This window comes from Lissotriton helveticus, chromosome 8 (genome assembly GCF_964261635.1).
Source record: "Lissotriton helveticus chromosome 8, aLisHel1.1, whole genome shotgun sequence".
NCBI lineage: Eukaryota > Metazoa > Chordata > Amphibia > Caudata > Salamandridae > Lissotriton > Lissotriton helveticus.
This window is the reverse complement of record NC_136069.1, coordinates 233901534-233919061: the sequence shown is the minus strand read 5'-3', so window position 1 is coordinate 233919061 and position 17528 is coordinate 233901534. Positions and strand designations below refer to the sequence as shown.

The 17528-nt window shown below is 44.8% G+C and overlaps 1 protein-coding gene across 1 annotated transcript in view; it reads left to right on the top strand.

Moving 5' to 3' along the window:
• Positions 1 to 3336: 3336 nt before the first annotated feature.
• Positions 3337 to 17528, top strand: part of CCDC82 (coiled-coil domain containing 82) — a 170147-nt gene continuing 155955 nt past the window's right edge. The window contains exon 1 of the mRNA XM_078656991.1: positions 3337 to 3447. The gene's annotated coding sequence lies outside the window, so the exon portion shown is untranslated. The remainder of the gene's footprint in view (positions 3448 to 17528) is intronic.

Sequence of the window (17528 nt, the reverse complement as noted above, 5' to 3'; positions counted from 1 at the left end):
GGACGATGCTTCATGCTGTAGCTGATGGGGGAACGTAGCGGGAGGTTGAAGTCATGCTCGGAGGCAAGGCAGGTCTCAAGAAGTAGGACAGTCCTCTAAGGGTACAAGGCAGTCCCATGGTAGAGGCAGGGCAGTGCTTTGAGGTAACAAGCAAGCCTAAAGCAGCAGAGGAGTCCTCTGAAGTACAATGGGGTACATGTTGTTTCACATTACTAGGGACTTATAAGAAAATATGTGCCAATCAGGAACTGGTCAAGTTTACCATCTTCTAAGAAATGAGCACAATTCCTATGGCACTGGGTAGCAGAGGTAAAAAGCACAGAACCCTCAGGCTAACAAAAAAACAATTTCAGCAAACAGGAGGCTTCCCCGCCACAGAGACTTCACAAGTGGTCCCATGATACAGTATAATAACAAAAGGGGCTTTTCATCTACAATAATGTAAGAAGGAGTTCCAGCACTAGATAAGCTACTCATGCACAGCACTAGACCTGTGTTCACAGATTTATGGGTGGTGTCTAGGTCATGCAAGCCACTCCACGAGATCTGATGCTATGCAAGGATCACAGGGAAACAGTGGCTAGTGCAACAGACACCCTAATGGAATGACTGTACAAATAATACAGTCTATATTACTGAACCCTATGCCAGCCAGCCTAGAGTAATATCCAAGTTGTTTTACTTCGCATATGGCAAGAAATGCAATCCATATATGTAAATTGTGGTGGGAGGAACTGAGGAAAATAACTGTTCTACTGCAAAGCTTTGTTAACTTACATATAAATATACTGATTCAACAAGGGGACAGAAGAGGTGCCCTAAAGTAACCATGTTAAAAATTAAAAACTATAAAATGAACTGAAGATGAGTCATTTACTAGATCAAACTCTATAACTGACTTTCTTAATAAATGAACACCAGCGGCTGGCCTTCAAGGGGTTCTAGATGCTTGTGTTTCATGCAAGTCATGTTAGTTGAGTCTATTCACTAGTGCATTATTCAGTACACAAAGTAGTACTTCTGTAGCACTACTTCAGATACTCACCAATACAATTTGTGAAGGGATAGGCAGACATCTACATCTAAGCCTCTCCTGTCCCTTAGGTGAAGAGTTTTCTGCCATAAATGGGGAGAGTTCCGCATGTGAAGATATTTGCTTTTTTGGTGTAAATGTGAGAGGGACAACATAGAATCTCTGGAAAGTAGAGAATATCTACTACAAAATGAGAGGAGCAAAGGAAAAATTAAGGAGGCACACGGAGGAATATACTTTTGGTTGTTCTGGGGTTCTGGTGGAACGTAGAATCTTGGGGGATGGTTCTGAAGTTACCAGTTGCTCCCTGACCTGGAGACCAGTGGTCGTGTACCATTACACTACTGAACCACTTACCTGGGCTCCGTCTTTTTAGTGGCCAAGAGGATGGGCTGGGCTGATGAAATGAGTGAGTGAGTGATGAGCACAAGACACTATCCATCAATGTACGTGGCTGGATCGAGTTAAAAAACCTGTCCATGTACACATGGGGTTGTCGCATTTTTCGGCTCTGGTCCGTGTCAAGGAAGTCAAAGACTATGTGGTGGTATTGGTGAATGGGAAAGTTTGCAATAAATCGAGTGTCAGTTGTGCCGGAATCTATGTCTCAGTTCGTATGTGGAAGAGGTGTGGCGCCGCGGCCAGGGCGACTGACGCTGGAATCTGGGGACCACGGTTCCATCCCCGGCTACGGCGGCAGGTCAGCCCAGCACCATGTGACTCTGGGCAATAGCTCGCTTAATCTTCCCGACGGCCCCCCAGCGCCTAGAGACCCTTACGGGTGATTGTGCGCTTTACAAATGTGGACTTTTATGTGGAAGGTTTAAGAAAACAGGTTTCGCATGTCAGAGACCCAATACCAATGAAGCATTTTTCCAGCATCCTCAGAGGCACAACAGCAAACCATCAAGGTTCAGAGATTTTGTGATGTGTATCTGTCAATACAATTGTTCTGATTACTCATTACCTTTCTGTGACAAGTGTATAATAGTAGCGCCCATGCGCTAAATGGTATATGTTTTTTTAATGCCTTTAAAGTTTGTATTTATTTATTCACCAACTTTGTTTTATTATGTGTTTTATTGTTCCATTTATTTATACTATATGGTATATTAGAAAGCATTATTTTCATTATATACGCAAGGGGGGGTGTTGAGTTGTTCTGGCGGGATGTGGAATCTTGTGTGATGGTGCTCATGTAGCCAGTTGATGCCTGACTTGGAGGCCAGTGGTTGTGTATCATGAAACTGCTGAACCACTTACCTGGGCTCCGTCTTTCAACATGCAAACACAAGAATACACCTACAAACTGGTAGGTCTGTTGTTATGCACCAGAGTGACCCCCTACATCTGCTCCAGTAGTACTATAGCACACTGTCCTTGTACATAAAATTAATTTACAATAATATAACATAAAAATACTTTAACTAGCTTTTTAACAAACTTTTTTTATTTTTCCCAACATATTAGCATAGGAAGATCGCTGCACGAACTGTTGAGTCTCTCTCTAATAAAGTATAGGAACATGTAAAAAAAGTGTATTTAGTTCAAAATGATTAGTAAAAATTCATTTACGTTAAATATTAATGTAAAGTGTTTTTATATATTTATTTTACCTGTACAACTAAATAAAATGCAACAGCACTATTATATTAATTTGGAATTCGATCTTTAACTAATTTAAATATATTAAATTCTATTTAAAAAAAATTGTGACGACATTGCAACCAAATCTCTCAAGCAGGTGAATCTCCCGTCGGTATGAACTGATGGGTGAAGTCCAAGGGACGTTTACTTCTTGTAATCCTCCGCTACAATAAAAGTATCCACTCGCACTTTTGGTATGAGTCTGGACTACAACATTAAACTTCATACAAGGTATTCTTAGTTTTTCTACACATAACTGTCCAGGAAAAGCCAGAAAAACATACCTAAATTAAAGTCCCCAGCCACAGCTCGCGACACAAAAGAAGGACCACGCATCTACTTCCCCATTCCCGCCCTCCTATCTTACTGAGCTTAACTGTCAATGTTTTCATTTTGCAGACAGATAACACAGTCCATCTCGGAAGCTTCTCTAAAGTATGATTACGTTCGTTATTGTTTGAAATTTTGTTTAGAAACGAATGTATCTGAGAACGGATTCAAATAATCCTTTTATTACACCTAGCGTCACCTAAAATGTTCAATCAAAGCGATATTTGCACACGCTTTGAAAATGTACGTTAGTGGATACTATTTTTGTAAGATTTCATTACTGATAATCATGCTCGTGCATTTTCGGCGTGAAAAGAACCCCCTTCCAACATGGCTGCCTTATATATACTACATTGCCATCGGTCTGTGTAAGGTCCTGGAAGGCGGCAAGCGAAAGCAGGGAAGTATATCCTGTGCTGTGCCTGCTATGTAGCCTGGTAAGTGCAAGTGGTTCTTGGAAGGTCGGAAACGCTTGTAACTGATCTAGTCCTACGAAACTTTCTGCTTGTGCTTGGGACCGGTACTGCAGCTCTGTGTATTGCGAACTGTTACTTCTGAAAAAATGTGACATTACTGTGTCGCAGTGTTTGTTCCTAGTCCTTCAAATGGCGTTTTTCTGCCTAATGTTTTGGAGGTGGTGGGAAGCAAGTGCTTCGTGAATGCATACCATCAGTAAGCTGGGTAACTGTGTCAAAAGCGCACTGTAAAGATCTCTTTCTTTCCTTAAATTCTATTACGAAGATTTAATTGTGATCCGCTGACCGTAAAGATCTGGCTTATGAAAACTTTTGCTACCCTAGTGCATTGACAGGATGTAAGAGTTTAGTCTACCTTGTTGCAATTTGTACTCAATGTGGTGGTGAAGAATTTGAGGTCTAGGCAGGTAAGTTTAGGTTTCTTTATTTATATATTTAACGGAGCGCCGGGAATAGCGACTGTTCGCTAGGAACGGTCGGCGCCAATGCCTGAAGCTGGCCCCTTCCGTTTCCGCTCTTCTCTTTCCTGTTCCGCCTAGCGGAACACTAGAGCGCTACTGCTAGCGCGTTACCACATATCTCCCCCCTTTGATCAACATTAATCAACAATAAGAGTTCTTACTTCCAGTCCATGTTAAAGTCCTTAAATCTTTCAGGCGCCTTCACCTCTCTCCCAACTCTGGTTCTCACTTTCGCCACTCTCTCATTGCTTTCCTGTTCTCTTCTAGCCGCCTGCTCTTCCACTCTCTCACTCTCTTTGTGTGTCACTTCCTCGTTCCTCTCTTCATTGCATCTAATTCTCTGCCCTTCTCTCTCGTCTGCTCCATCTTCATCCTCTTCTACCTCCGGCATGCCTTCTTCCACGTTCTCGTTCCTCCTTCTGCTACTTCCTTCTTCTCCATCTTCTACGACATTCTCTGACCCTTCTTCCACTTCACTTTCCCATTTAATGATCTTGCTGCATTTGGCCATTCTGTCCTGTGACCACACCTTCCCATCGCTCAGCAGGGCCGATCGGGCGTATGGCTCTAGGACTTGTAAAGGCGGTGAGAACTTGCTTTCACCTTCCCTCTTGAGGACCGCTAGTTTTACTCGCACCCAGTCCCCTTTCTCCAATTCTGCTCTCTTCACACTATGATTCCTGTTGAAGTGTGTCGTGTAGACCTCTTGTGCTCTCTCCAGGTTTCTCTTCACCACCGCTGGAGACCACTTGCTCTGTATCACCAGCTTCCTCCACGCCAGGTTATCCTTGGTGAATGCTTCTCTTCCTCTCAAAATCTTAAAGGGGCTATATCCAGTGCTTCCCGGTGTGATCCTGTATGCCCAGATCATCCTTTCCAGTTCCTTCTCCCAGTCCAAACCATCGTTGATGGCTGCTTGGATTGTTCCCATAATAACGCGGTTAAACCGCTCCACTTGACCATTTCCTGAGGGATGATAAATTGGTGTGTGCTTCACTTCAATTCCGTTTCTCTCTGTGAAAGCCATCCACTTTGCCGAGGTGAACTGAGGCCCATTGTCGCTGATGATGACTTTCGGGATTCCTTCTCTTATGAAAGTGGACTGCAGGAAGTTCACTACAGCCTCCGTGTCCATGTCCTCTCTTATTTCTATTTCAGGCCATTTGGAGAATTTGTCTACAAGGGCTACTACATATTTCTGTGTACCTGCTTTATTTAGGACGGGACCCAGAATGTCCACTGACAGCATCTCCCAGGGTCCATCAGGTATTGGGAATTTTCCCAGAGGAGGTCTGATTAGGCTTTGCGACTTGTCTGCTTTGGCACAAGATTCGCACTGCCTCACATGTCTTTCGACCTGCACATCGATGGCCGGCCACCAGTAAGCTTGCCTGGCAAGGGCCTTGGTCTTGGTGATGCCCTGGTGCCCTTCGTGTAGTAAAACCATTAAGCGTCCCAGTATGCCCTGGGGTGGTACCACTTTATCCCCTCTCAACAGGAAGATGGGATTCTCGGCCAGCGATAGTTCCTCTCTCACTTCCCAGTATCTCCGGAGTTCCTCCTTTAGGTGTCTCTTCTCAGGCCATCCATGGATGACGTATCCCTTGACGGCTTCCAGATCAACATCCTCCTTGTATGCTTCCTCCCACTCTTGCAGGCTTATCACTTTTTCAGCTTCTTGAATCGTGGCAACAACATACCCTTCCCACTTCTGTTCTTCTTGGCCACTCGCATCCTCCATAGCTGCCGCTCTGCTAAGAAAATCTGCCACCTTGTTTTGTGGTCCAGGGATGTGTTCCACATCGTACACAAAGTCCAACAGGCGCAGAGTCATTTTTGCAATCCTGGGTGTGGCATGCGCATGGCCACTCGATGTTAGCACTTTGACCAAGGGCTTGTGGTCCGTCCTTACTAGGAACCTTGCTCCCCACAAGTATTGGCGGAATCTCTCCATGGCCCACACAACTGCCAGCATCTCCTTCTCGATCACGCTAAACTTTTCTTCGTTGGGGGCTAGTGATCTGGATGCGAAGCTGACAGTCTGCATTTCGCCCATCTCTGACCTCTGCATTAGGACCGCCCCTAGACCCCGGTCACTGGCATCCGTCGTGAGTATCGACTCTGCGCTGGGGTCAAATCCTTTTAAGGGAATGGTGGCACTCATCTCTTTCTTCAGTGACTCGAACTCCGCTTGCTCCTCCTGGCCCCATAGGAATTTGTTCTTCTCCTTGAGCAACTGGCGTAGGTGATGCGTCTTGGAAGCAAAGTGGGGCACAAACTTGCTGTAGTATTCGGCCATTCCCAAGAATGACCGAACATCTTCCTTCTTGCTTGGGGTGGGGGCATCTTGAATGGCTTTCATGTTTGCAGTTTTGGGTTTGATCCCTTCTTCACTTACTTCGTGGCCCAGATACGTGACTGACTGTACTCCCAACTTGCACTTCGACCATTCTGCTGTCAACCCGTTGTCCTGCAAAATCTTGAGCACCTTGTGAAGTTTATCATTGTGGTCGTGCATGGACTTTCCCATCACCAAGATGTCATCTTGAAAGAACTGGACGTCGTCCACGCCTTTCAGCAACTTATGCATCATCTTCTGGAAAACCGCGGCTGCAGATGCTAGGCCAAACGGCATCCATACGAATTCATAACAGCCGAACGGTGTGATGAACGACGTGAGGTGGGTGCATGAGGGGTGTAACTTTACTTGGTGATAGGCTGATGATAGGTCCACTGTTGAGAACCACTTGATGTTCTTTGTCTTGGACAACATTTCGTTTATGCGTGGTAGGGGAAACTTGTCAATGATTATATTTTTGTTTAACTCCCTCAGGTCCACGCACAACCGAACCTTGCCGTTCGGCTTCTGAGCCACCACTAACGGGGAAAGCCACTCCGCACTTTCTATGGCTCTGATTACTCCTTCCTTTTCAAGTCTGTCCAGCTCCTGTTGTACCGCTTCTCTGCTCCTGAAAGGAATGTTTCTCACCTTGTGCACCACCGGAGTCGCTCCTTCCTTCAACTTGATAAGGTGCTTGTATCTGGTCAGCTCCCCTATTTGGCCATTGAATACTCTTGGGTATGCCCGTTTCCATGAGTCGATGTCATCTCTCTTATCCATGTCCATAAGGAGGATCTTCTCGATCCCCCCCGGGTTGAGTTGGATCCCTAAGGCACCCTGGTCTTTCCAACTTAATACTGAGGGGCCTTTCTCCGCAATGTATAGTTTGCAATTTGCTTGGCGGCCTCTAAACTCAAATGATAGAGGGCAAAACCCCAACATTGGGATTTTCTGTCCAGTGTATGTGACTGGACGCAAGTCCATGGGGTGTAGGTTCTCTCCATGTATTGACATGAACTTGTCTTCCCACACCTTCCTTTGAATTATGGAGATGGGAGCACCGCTATCCGCTATCATTTCCAATGGTATTCCTCCGATGTGCATGTCCAATCGGGGCTTGTCGGCTCCTGACCCTTCCATCTCCAGTACCTGGACGTCTATGTACAGGATTTCTTCCAATTCCTCCGTCTCTTCCGATTCGGTGGTGTCGCCCGGCTGTTCTTGGTCCACGTACTTGACCGCCGTACCTTTAGGTTTCCTGCGGCACACCTTTTCGTAATGACCAAATATTCCGCAATATGAACATTTCGCCCGGAACGCGGGGCACACTTTATCGTTCCCGAGATGCGTAGCACTCCCACACCTGTAGCAGCTTTGACGTCCTCCTTTGTTCGCCCTTTGATCTGCTGAATTGTTGGATTTGGGGCGCCTGCTGTCCTGATTTCTCTGCGGGTCTCTTTGCTTGGGACGTTCTCCTCTTGCTTTCGTCATTATCTTGCACACTGTCTGCGTACCTCCGGTTTCCTTTTTGGCGGCTTGCGCGCAGCGTTTAGATAGTTCAACCTTCTTTACCATCGCCCAAATTTCTTTGAGAGGTGCATCTCCATTCACCCATAGCTTCTCCTGGACATGGGTGCTCGAAGTGTGCATGATTATCTGGTCCCTGATTAGGTCATCGTGTAGTTGTCCAAACTTGCATGTGAGGGCCAGTTTTTGCAATGCCACCACGTATTCATCTACAGTCTCATTGCTCTTCTGTTTCCTTTGGAAGAAATTGTAGCGGTCAATGGCAACACATACAACAGGCCTGAAGTGTGCGTCTAGGTCGGCAATGGCGTGGCCGAATACATCATTGTCTGTGCCATCTCTTTCCGCTTTCACGATGGTGTCGTAGACTCTAATCCCTTCCGGGCCCAGATTATGTAGTAAGATCTTTTTCCTTCTTGCGCTGGAGTATGGCGCTCCTGCCTCTTCCTCCAACGCGTCGAGGTAGTTGAGGAAATATCTCTTCCAGTCCTCCCATCGCCTCTCTGGTTCCCCTGGATTGGTTAGGAAAGGCACGAGCTGTGTGAGGGATGACGCTTGTACCGCCATGTTGCCAGCTCTACGTCTGGTGGGCTGGATGGGGATAGCTCTCCCTGGGGGGCTGCCTGGTGCGTTCTGCCCGGCCGGGCCCCTTGACTCAAGGTCAGTATCACTGTCGTCCCCTTGTGATGTGATTCCAGGAGCAGGTAGTGTCAGTGTACCTTCCTCCCCTTCTGCCTGCGAGTCTGCTGCCTCTTCAGGGTGAGTGTTGGATGGCTCCCCACTGCCCCCTCTTTGTTCCGCCAGCTTGCCTATCCAGGCTTCACCTCCAGGGCCGATGGTCCCTCCAGCCCCTGGCCTGCCCCCTTATTGCTCGGGCACTATCGCTATGCTCGCCTGTGTTTTGGCCAGTGAGCCGGTGACAGGGTTAAGTGCTCCGTGGGACGTGGTGACTGGGGCGCCTGCAGGCCTACCTCCGCTCACTGAGCCTCCCTTGAGCTCTGCTGACTGAGGGGGCACGCAGTGTAGCGCTCGGCGATGTCCTCTGCCACGCTCCGTTTTGTCTCCCAACACCTCCGTCACGTATTAGTGTCCCAGAAAGCGCAGCCTCTGCTGACAGCGCTCAGTGGGCGCTGCACGCGTCTGGTGGGCCGGCGTCACGCCTGAACTCTCGTCGCCATTGTGGTGGTGAAGAATTTGAGGTCTAGGCAGGTAAGTTTAGGTTTCTTTATTTATATATTTAACGGAGCGCCGGGAATAGCGACTGTTCGCTAGGAACGGTCGGCGCCAATGCCTGAAGCTGGCCCCTTCCGTTTCCGCTCTTCTCTTTCCTGTTCCGCCTAGCGGAACACTAGAGCGCTACTGCTAGCGCGTTACCACACTCAATATGCTTATTTCTTTGAAAGCTGAGAACCTAGTTCTGGGTTTTCATTAAACAAATTAGTGCATTCTGAGAGTTGCGGTCTTTGCTTCACTTCACCCAGTGATCCAGCGGCCTATAGAAAATATGTCATAAACTACGCTACCTTACTTCACCACACACTCTAAAAATCACTACTTAAAAACATGGACCCATTAACAAAACCTGACATATTTTGACCAACTGAATCATGTGGCCTAATTAAACTTATATACATTTTATATACATTTATATACATCCGCAGTAAATAAATGACATTATTCAAACAAATCCTAACTATTTAATTGGCCACCATGGCGATGGCATCTAGCTAATGATAACCTGCACTCCCGAAATGACAAGACCAGCTTGTTTCAAAAGTAAGATTTTATTAGCTATTTATTTGAATTATAAGAATATAGTTTTATTTATGTATTTTTATTAGAATCACTGTAAGCATATTTGTAAGCATCATATAGAATTCAGATTATTTGCAAAGAATTATAAGTTTAGCATTTTTTCAAAACCTAAGTCCCTAAATTAGCTAAATAAATGGAAATAAAGTAAAGTCTTTAGGGTTTCTTACGTGCTCCAAGTAAAGTCCGACAGCACGACACCCTCATCCAAAGGTTAGAAAGCAAAGCTGAGAACCTAGTTCTGGGTTTTCATTAAACAAATTAGTGCATTCTGAGAGTTGCGGTCTTTGTTTCACTTCACCCAGTTAGAGATTCATAATGAAAATGATTTGTTGTAGGAAAGTCCATTACTCCGTATGTAGTGCGACATGGACGCCCTAAATGTGGCAAATGCAACAAACAAAACTGAACCTGCCTGGAGGGGTGTTCGATTGTTTGCAATAGACTTTACTTCATGTTTGCCAACATTTTAGAGCAGGTAAGTAGAAGATTAAAAAACAAGCATTGGCATAGCCAATAGGTCTCGCTTTTGGGACCTTATAAGTATTTAGTTATGCAGCACAATATCCTTGGTGCAACAACATCAACTGTTGCATGGCTAAACACTTATAAGGTTCCAGAAGGCGAGACCTATTGGCATGTACAAAAATTCAAAGACAATGCAAGTGCAGTTAACAGCTACAAAATATTTTTCTAATCAGTCCTGACTCCAAGATGAGCTCTATTACCTCTTAGTCATTCTTCCCAATCACACTCCTACAGCATGAACCCCACCGCCTGCACCAGACAGAGAAACATTTTACACAATAAATAGAAACCACAGTGTTACTTCCAGAAGAACCACAGCAAGTAAAGAGGTTTCACCTCATCACTGTTCCCAAGTGTTTCCAATTCCTGCTTGTGCGAATCTGAAAGGGAGAGAGGGGTGGGAAGATAGGCCTCTAATAAGGAAGACAAGGACTCTGATCAACGAAGATTAGCAGCAAGTATGTCAATCCTAAACCCAAAAGGCTCGCATTTTAAAAGTGTGACTACGAGTATTCATAGTAGCACCCCAACTCACAGTGTAGAACAGCACCCCAGACAATGATTAGAAATCAGGTGATGGTGTGTAGCTGTCCTTATACTACAAACCAAGAGAATAAAGTAAGGAAGTCCAAGACGGCCACAGTGAACGTTTCAAAATTACTCCAGACGGGGGCATTTGGGAACAATCTGAAGAACCAGGTATACAAACAAAAGGAGTACACCCTTCTCAAGGTAAAAATGTTTTAGAGGCGCCATTATATACTGTCGAGGTTTATTAGCTGAATGGTTATACGGGACGATCGATCAGTCACTTAAAAATATTGGCTTTTCAGATAAAGAGCACTTTGAATGATTAATGTGCAGGGCAGGTTTACACATGCTGGCGTATTCCTCCCCTTTCGGTTCATAAATGTACAAAGCGTTCTCTCATACGCTCGCTAACTATGACCGATTTACATTGAGCTTATTGAATAAAGCAAAAAATTCAAAGCCAACATTTCAATTCAACCTAACTAGTGCGTTTATGCTATTCTTCGCCGTCGACAAACCGCAACCTACGCAATCAGATTCAGCTTCTGGGTCCAGGTCTCAACTCTTATTTGTCCCACGCAGACTATTTTCCATGTGTGCTGTAGTTTTCATTTTTAAGTCCTTTGCACCCAGCCACTGTACAGCTGACACTGGTCATGTGCTATTATGGTTCTTAAAATTCGAATGTCAGAAATCTAAGACCCTGCATGACTTTCGCTGCCCTCCTACAATACATACATCAGACTCATGCATTATATTCGGAATACTTCGCTCAAAGCATGTATCTCCGCTTGTATATAAATAACTGGATAACCGCTCCAGATCCAAAGTTTCAACGGAACGGATGTTATCACCCAAATCTTTGGCACTGATTTAATCTATTTACAAACATAAAAGGGTTTACAGACATGTAGGATTAGAAGCTGTGATCGGAAAATTCGTCACAAGCTGCATTAACAATCTCAGACATCTTACTGTCCAAATTTTTCTCCCAAACAAAATGCCTAACAAAGGTATCGTGCTAGCCCAAACTGAATCTAAGCAGAACAGCTGTGAGTCTCGGCTTCCCATAATTCGTTATTCAATCTAAATCATACAAGGATGTGGTATTTACTTTAGAAACCAATCCCTAGCAGCGAGCACAGAGTATCATAACTTCAGTGCAAGTTAGCAAGTTTCGAATCAGACTTTACAGTAAGTCAATTATGAAAGCGTGTCAAGCTCTCCTGGACTTACCGTTCTTAGCTGAGAATCACGGGTGGTTAAACCGGCACCTGGTGGGGCAGGCAAAGGTGAAGGGAAGGGGGCGCTGGGGCGAACAGACACAAAAAGGGGAAACAAGCACACGTGCCTCGTGCTGAAAGTTAAAAAAAAAAACAGTTTGACGAGGAGAGGAGGAGGCAGCAGGGGGAGAGGGGGGGGGCCTGTGCCTGTTTCCCTTGCGGGAGCGAGCAGGAACCAGATGTTAATTACAAACAAGGTTTCAAAGCTCGCTCCCGCAAGGGAATCGCCACGCGTTGCAGTTGAAAGCAATGCAGTGCGTGCACGTTTTTGACCCAAAAAGTGAATCGATTACTAAAGGTCTCCTCCTATTCAGCGCATGCACACTTCGTAGGCGAGACCTAAACATTGTAGAGAGAATGTATTTTCCCCATTAACCTAGATTGAAGCTGAGGCAATCTGCCTGAATCAGGTCTATTGACAGAGAATCAGCATTTAAGTTTTGGCAGTTTAATGACGTAGCACAAACAAAATCAGAGTTCTAAACTCCGATTTTTGTATGAACTATGTAAAACTGCTAAAAATTAAATGTCTAGTCTTATTGCGCCCTCTAATCTCCTCCATCAAGATTTAAGGAGCCAAGTGTTCTTGCTCAGGATATATATTTCTGAGCTCCAGCTGCCTTGTTTCCAGCAGATCATCATGATTCGGCAATCCAAATCGGGTTTCTGTTCTGCATGAAGGAGGCGGGAGACTAGCCTTGAAATCGGTAGTCTCCCACCTGAATCTCTAGGGTTGGCATGTATGTTACTTATATAAACAAGACCAAGATATGCACATGTCTAGTCTCAGACTGGAATGGCACAGGGCTGGAAAATTACAGACTAGAATGCATCCACTGGCTGACATTGATTCATACTTTCCTTCCATAACTTTGTTATTTTGGTAGTAAAGGTGTCATGGTGTAATGGGCATGCAGACTATTGCAACTGACTACGCCAAAGAGGACAAGAATTAGATTTGCATAAACAGTGAAGTCTTCCATCACCCCATGAATATGATTTTTCCAATGAAAGGCCGAAAGATTGAATGGGCATGCACACTATACTATTTCCCCACTTTGAATGCAATTTCCTTTGTAGAAGGATACAATAAAAAGCCTTTACTTTTCAATTACACATCCATCCTTTCTGCTTTCTTATAACACATTTGTGCTCGAATGAGCATACATGGCAACATTTTAGAGCAGGAAAGTGGGATGTTTTGAAAATATAATAGGGAGGAAGTATTCCCATTGAATTATGTTGAAACAGACAATATCAGGTGGGTGAAAGCCAAAATAAAGCCATATTTGGCTTCCAAAATAGGTAGCTTCAAACCTGAATTGGTGACTATTGGCATGTATGAGTGAGGGTTCAAACATAGAAATGTAGAACGTGATGGCATATACTGCTAGTTCCAGATGGTTTGCCAATTTTATGTCAATTGTTGATATGCATGATTTTGTTTACTCAATGCTATTGTTCCCAATGATGCCACTTTGCAAACTTCAGGCATGTTAAGATGTTTTCACCATCATCTGGGTGATATACCCAATCCCTATGGGTCTAAAAGCTTTAGTGAGTGAGAACCACTTAGGATGAGGCCAAATGCTCCCTAAATTCCCTAAAGTGCTCATTCATGCCAAGTAAAAATAATTGTGCTGTTCTGTATTTTGTCAGGTTATATCTTTCCCATAGCTGTTATGAATGTCTACTAGCTAGAGTAGAAAAACAGCGCATCACATTTGTAAGAGCGTGAATTATTTATTGGGATGGATGGTAGTTCACCACATGTAATAAAGACACTACCAACCTTTTAGGTCCAGGCAAAGGTTTCAATAATATAAACACAACTACTGGTAGCTATGACACAGCACAGACAGGCTTATCTTAGAAAAAATGTGTAAAGCAATTGGAAGCACAAAACAATTCAAAAGTCAGGAAAAAAAAACCACTCCAATTTAGAACATTAGAGTAAAAGTTAAAAAACAAAATGACACCAAAACGACAAACATCCAATAAGGAGAACCAGAGATATATAAGTTGTAGAAGCTTTAAGGAAAAATAGCACTAAGCCTCAATGTAGGAAATGGTTCTTTCTGCAGTGTAACCCCCCAAACCTTTTGCCTTCCTCCTCCCATTTGTGCTGAATCTGTTTTGATTGGCTTTAGGACTCTGAGCATGTTACCACTGCTAATCAGTGCTAAAGTGCATGTGCTCTCTGCTTAAAACATGGTAACACTGGCGTATCCACAATTGGTTAATTTACTTAAAATGAATGAATGAATGAATCCGCATTTTTTAAGTCCGTGGCTACCTAAGGCATCCCAGCTTTGATAGCAGGACATTCAAGAACTCCGAACGGCATTAGAGAAACAATAAGGTTTTTATTTATTTTTTCGAAAAGTCAGATGGTTAGCCTCAAGACAGATCTGGAGGGGAAGGCAGTTCCATAACTTGGCGACATTATAAGAAAAAAGACGTCTTCTACTTCTTGATTTTCTTATTTTAGTGACTGCGACAAGATGTTTACTGTCCGACTGCAGGGCCTTGTTTGAACAATAGGGCAGAATGATGGAACGAATGATGGGAGGTCCCTTGCCTGCTAGTGCCTTGTGTGCAATCCAAAGAACCTTGAACTTGATTCTCTCCTGTATGGGAAGCCAGTGGTGAGTGGCGAGGGCAGGCTTTGCCGATTGACAGTTAGGATTCTCAAGAGCATACGTGCTGCACAGTTTTGGACAATCTGTAATTTTGTAGTGGTAATGCGTGGGGCTCCTAAATATGGGCATTAGCGTAATCCAGCCAGAATCAATGCCTGGACCAGAAGTCTTCTGGCAGGGAAAGGTAGAAGAGGAAGGACTTTTGGCACAATCCTAAGGATGCCATAGCAACTAGCTGCCACCTTCTGTGCTGCTCCTTCAAGTCAAGATTGCGGACAAGCCAAATGCCCAGGCTCTTAATCTGGTCCTTGGGGCGGGGGGGAGCAGGGCCAAGACAGATTGGCCAGAACGATCCTACATTCAAAGTAGGGGACTTGCCGAGGAGAATCAGATCTGTCTTCGCCCTGTTCAGTTTCAAGTATGAGCATTCCATCCAGATTGCTACCTTCTCCAAACACAAGGCTAAACGAGGCGCTGTATTGTCAAGATGATTAAGAGACAATCAGCTGTGTATCATCGGCGTAGGTAGCAATCTGGACTCCAAAAGGTTTCACTATCTCTGCCAGGGGGCTCATGTAGTCATTAAATAAAGTGGGGCTCAAGGAAGATCCCTGTGGGAAAACGCATCTGAGGGGCACATGTTTGGAGATAGTTTCATCTTCAAAAACTTGGAAGGACCTGCCCTCTAGAAAGGATTGCAACCACTTTAAAGCCCCCCTGCTCACTCCCACATCCCTAAGGCTCTGGATTAGCAGATGATGATTAACAGTGTCAAAGGCTGCACTGAGATCTAAGAGAATAGCAGCAGCATAGCCTCCGCCATCTAACATTTTCCAGGATTCTTCTACCACTGACAGGAGGGCGGTCCCTGTACCTTGCTGGGGTCTGCATCTGGTCTGTGAGGGATGGACGCGGTTGTGGCTCTCCAGAAATACATAGAGAGCTGAATTAACATGCTTCTCTGCATCCTTACTAATCCCTGGCAATAATAAAATAGGTTGGTAGTTCCCCAACAGCTCTGGGTCCAAATTTTTAACAGTGCTTTCACCATCGCCCGTTTCCGGGAGGAGGAGGGGGCAAGTCCCATCAGAATTGAGGCATTAATCAGTTCTAGAATAACTGGGGACACAGTGTCAACGACTTGATTTAAAATGGTCGGAGGGACTGGATCTGTGGGAGCGCCGGATTTTAGTTGGTCAAGAATACCTCACGGTGATATCCGGTTCAGAGGAGGGATTTCCTCTAAAGAGCTTTCTAAAATTTGAGGCCCGATATCCATTGGAGGTACATTTTGTTGGGCTGCCTTCTGAGGAAAGGAGATATAAATATCTTGTATTTTATTGAGAAAAAACTCTGCCAGTCGGTTGCAGCGAGATGAGGTATCATCAGACACAGCAGGTGGGGTGGGCGGTTTAAGGAGAGATTTTAGAATGCGAAAGATTTTGCTCGGATAATTGGTAATTCTCTCTTCATAATAAGGAGCTTGAGCAGATTTAATTTCTTCTTTGTAAATTTTTATCGCCTCCCTATATTTAACTTTATTAACAGGTGAGAAGTCCTTTCTCCATCTTCTCTCCAGTTTTTTGCAAGTTTGCTTAAGCTCACGAAGCTTGGGGGGATACCAAGCAGTTCGATTGGTTCCGACCTTATTACAGATCAATTTTTTCGGAAGAACAGTGTCTAACAATGATTCGAGCCATTCATTAAACTTATCATTAGCAGTAATAGTATTTGAATCAGGTATTGGTCTAGTGTTTTTAGGAGTTGACACCCAGGAATCTTTTGGAAGTTTGGTCCATGGGCCAACCTGTCTTCCGGACTTTAAAGATAGCATGATGGCCGCCTGAAGAGCCCCGGTGAATGGAATCAGGAAATGGTCTGACCAGGGCACCGGTATAGGGTCCCCGACCAGAAGATTCTTGATGTTTGGAAAAGATGGGGTCAAGTAAATGACCTTTCGAATGGGTGGGACCAATAACTTTTTGATTGAGTTGGAACGTCCCCAAACCATCAACCAGCTCACAAGAGGCTGGGTGTGAGATGTCATCGAAATAGAGGTTAAAATCGCCTAATAAGGAAAATTGGGAGAGAGCTAGCTAGATTGGCTGTCACTACAGGAAAAGTCCTTACATAATTGTCCATGGGTGCCTGTCCCTAGTAAAGTACACTACATTATCCCAGGGCCTGTAAATTAAATGCTACTAGTGGTCCTGCTGCACTGATTATGCCACCCACTTAACTAGTCCTTTAAACATGACTCAGGCCTGCCACTGCGAGCCTTCATGTGCAGTTTTAACATGCCATGTCAAGCTGGAAAGTTAAAACTCTTGCCAGGCCCAAACCTCCTGTTTTAATACATATGTCACCCTTAAGGTAGGCCCTGGACAGCCCAAGGGCAGGGAGCACAGTATTTAACAAGCATTGGCATTGCCAATAGGTCTCGCTTGTGGGACCTTATAAGTATTTAGTTTTGCAGCACAATATCCGATTATGCAACAAGGATATTGTGCTGCAAAACTAAATACTTATAAGGTCCCACAAGCGAGACCTATTGGCAATGCCAATGCTTGTTATTTATCCAATACATTAAGTGCTCTCACGCCGTGGATCAGGTTTAGGCTAAGACCGCGCTACATAACAATTAAATACATAAAAAGCTCTACAAAACTGCCTTTGAGAGGCATCTACGGCTATGGACTTTTCGCCATGGCAGCCGCCCCAGGCAGCCTGGACTTGGTGGCATAAATCTTTTTTACGGATACCGCGCTGTTTCACAATGTGCTCACAGGTCTCGTGCTGACACTTCCTCCGCGCGGCGAAGCGTTACGTCACCAGGACACAGCTGCAGGACAGGACACTGAAGAGGAGGCGCGCGGGAGAAACGAAGATGGCACAGAGAGAAGTAGAACCGGGGACA